A 4,035-nucleotide genomic window follows, 5' to 3' on the forward strand; every position below is an offset into this window, starting at 1 on the left:
TCATAGCTGCTGATCAGAAATGTTTTCAAATGTGAGAAGAGCTGAAAATATGTTAAGTTTAAGAAATGTTTTTTTATTCTTTCTGATAATTCTATTTTTTGAGAAAATGTTACTTACCAGATAATTAAATTTTAAAGAATATAAATTGTAGTTTAGTAAAACATTATTTTAAAGAATGTTGATGTTTTAGGGGACTAGTCAATATAAAGACTTTGTTTAACGATCAGTTAAGAAAGGGTGTGATGGCTGAATTATAATTCTTTAGTTCAAACTATACGAATTCAAGAATATTAACATTAACAGCATTAGTTGGATGATTTTGGATTTGATTTGAATGATAATGGAAGGGTTAATTAATCAATTAACCTGACAACAATTTATTATCATTTTTTTCTTAAATTTTAATCAAATTTATTCATTTATCTTGAAAATCATTTAATTTATCTGTTGACCTAATTTCGAAAGAGAAATCACTTATAAAAATTTATTAAACTTTGTTATTAAATAAATAAGTATTTTTTAAAGAGTCTATTTTAATGGTAATTATTACTTTAGTGGATTAAATAAAATAAAATTTAAAATTGAAATCTAATTAAAATGGAATAAAAAAACTAAAAAAAAGAAGTTGGAAAAAATATTAAATTTACTTTTATAATTTAGTATTTTAATAAAAAAATTATATAAAAAAATAAAAAGTTGAGAATGGACGTCATTGGTGGTAGGCACTCTAGCATTTCCCATAGTTCTCATTCTTCTCATAGCAGCAAGGATAGAGACGTAGTTTGAACATCATTGCATTAAATTTATTGATCGTTAATCTATTACAATGCCACGTCACTTATATTTATAGAGTTTCATGTATGGTTGTTCACATATGCTACTCATTTACATACATGATATACATGACGATGCATACTTAGAGTTTCATGCACATGCTATGCAATATCTAGTTCTTTGTTTCTCAAGCTTCTCTTCTAATACTCGACCACAAGATTACGAGGGGTTAAAAGGATGGCTTTGAGTTTGGTGCAAAACCTTGAAGTGCAGTAGTCCCAAGGGATTTAGTAAGTGTATCAGCAAGTTGAATCTTCATGTATTTGGAAATAACATGTTCATAAACAAAATGAATGGTAAGTTCAATATGTTTGGTATGTGCATGAAGAGTGGGATTATGTGATGGAAGTATTATGTTGAGGTTGTCAAACAATAACATAGGAGGAAGAAAGAGAACACCAAGTTCCGTGAGAAGCGATTCTAACTACAACAAGTCAAATATCGTGTGCGCCAAGACATGATATTCAACTTGACCTGACAACAAGGGGTTGGTTTTTAGAGCTCAATGAGATAAGATTAGGGTCAAAAAAGATGCATGATCCTGATGTAGAGTGAGATCATCTAGATCACTTGTCCAATCCGAATAACTATAGGCATGAAGGGAGATTTTGCATGATGATGGAGTTGGAGACAACAAGAAACCGTGGTGGATGGCGCCACTCAAATACCTTAAAACTCATTTGACAACTGACCAATGCAATTCTAGAGGGGAAACCATGAACTGACAAACCTTGTTGACATTGAAGGCAATGTCTAGTCTTGTAAGAGTCACATATTAAAGTTCTCATACCATAGAACGATATAAATGAGGACTAGACACAAAGGAAAATTTATGTTTACTGGTTTGTAGTTATTAAGCATTGGAGTAGTGATACCATTAACATTACACATTGTAGCAGTAAATTCATGATCATCAAGCTATGAATAAGCTAGACATCAAATAACAAGAGTCGCCACCGCGCTTTTATTGTTTCCAAGGAAAAATGGAAAAGTACGAACAAAACCCAAAAATAAGAAGTTTTCAAATCAAAACTAATAAAATGTCAGAGATTACAGGTAAGGGGGTTGGTTACACAGAGGGAAGGTGTTAGCATCCAAAGTGTCATAGGTACTCCTAGAGAGCCCTTTTTTGTGTGCATATGTATTTTATACAAATGATGTTTGCAAGCAAATAGAATGGGGGATGAGAAAAGAATTCATTAATTATATTTTTGTATTTGACAAGACCTTCGGACTTGTGCCTACGTACCAACATAAAAATGAGGGATCAAAACCTCGTAGTTCGTGGTATAAATTTCAAAGTGGATGTATTGCTTTTTAATAAAAAATTAAATTTGAAAGGCACAGAGGCCTAAAAATGGTTTGAATAGGTTAGTTCTTTTTTGACTTTTGAAAATTTTAAGTCAAGTATAGTTAAGTCTATTTACAAGTTAGATTTAAGAAAATAAGTTTGAAAATGCAATGGCATAAGGCCAAAGTTTCTAATTTACAAAGGGTCTAAATTTAGAAAAAACAAGTACAAGCAAAGAAGATTTTAAAAACAAGAAGGAGAGATTTTGAAATTAAAGAAATGGGGAGGAGATGAAGGGACTAATCCTAAGCACAAATTTAAAAGTTGAGAGTTGAAAAAGATCTGATCAATGGGCTGTAATCCAATAGACAAGAGTGTCATATAGAAACCCAAATTTCCTTGGACATTAGAATCAAGCAACAAACAATGCACAATATATCAACTTGAAGAGCAAGGCATCAAATAAAGATAGCCACATCCAAGCCTAGAAACTCCATGATCTTCTTCAAATTTGTCCATGTAACAGATGAATTCCTCAATACCACAACTCACAGGTTCAAAATAACAGCTTCACAATGATCATGTTGCAGATGAACTCAAATGGATATTCAATAATGTATCAAGTGAAGTTTCAAATTACAAGCACTTGGTTACATGAAAGTTTGCATTGGCCAAGTCCTTTGCATAGGGAGTGTTGCCTAAATTCTAAATTCAATTGTCTCAGATCAAACCAACAGTCCACACAAGATGTTTTTAGGGTTTTTGTTCTTATTATGTACATTAATGGTCAAAGACCAAACAACCAAACACAATATAAACAAATAAAATATATCACACAAATATGGTCAAAGTGGACAAAGTAAAAATGACATCAATATAAACAATTAGAATGGTATGAATAGGGCTTAAAAAAATAAAGTGCATTAAAATAAATGACTTGAAATTAAATGTTGTTAATGAGTTAGAAGTTAGTATTGCTTTTGCTTTTTTTTAAGTCATTCTTTGGAGAACACTCAACCCACTTATCACAAGCATGGATCCTTGAACCAAGACATCTTCCAAAGGAAGGAAAAAAGGCGAAGTTTTCACACAATACCATGAAAGAGGGGAGACTTACAATCTCACTAACTAGAATGCTATGCCTTTTTGTGTCAAAATTTAGCGCTATGTAAAGCAATCATAATTGGACTTATGTAGAAGTCACAACTATTTGAGGCCGGACAATAGAATTTTGGTGTTAATGCATGTTAGAGACATAATATAATGGACTATGCTCATGAAACATACCACACACAAAAAGAATATGCAAAAGTGGTGGCCTAATCTCATCGATACTTATGTTGATTTTGAAATCAACTAGCCTTAAGATGTAGAGATATCATAGGTCCATGACATGAATGTATAAAGAAGGGGAATGAGATGAAGAGGGATGGAAGATAGATCAAACTCAAATTGGACAAAGGAGGACCTTAACCAAATTAAGATCATTCATTCATTTTGGGAGATGGAATGTACATTCCATCAATCCTCTAAATTCAATGATCTTAACCTAGCAAAGTCAAATCAACCTTGACCAAGACCCAACAACACAAGTCAAACTTCCAAAGTCAATAAAAATGGCTCAACACAATTATTTGACATTTATTCAATTTAAAAAATACTAAAAATAATGCATTAAATTAAATATGGTTGGTCAATTTCCTAAAACCTCATCAAAACACCAAAGAAATGACCATGAGATTTATCAAAGGTCAAACAAGGTCAAAGAACATTGGAGAAAAAATTTCAGAATTTTTGTAAACTTAAAAGTATTTTTAAACAATTAAAAATAATCACAAAATCAATTAAATCATGAAAAATATTAATAATGATCCAAAAAATAATTTTAATTCAAAATATGAAAGAGGATT

Source organism: Lathyrus oleraceus, chromosome 3, assembly GCF_024323335.1.
Source record: "Lathyrus oleraceus cultivar Zhongwan6 chromosome 3, CAAS_Psat_ZW6_1.0, whole genome shotgun sequence".
NCBI classification, from domain to species: domain Eukaryota; kingdom Viridiplantae; phylum Streptophyta; class Magnoliopsida; order Fabales; family Fabaceae; genus Lathyrus; species Lathyrus oleraceus.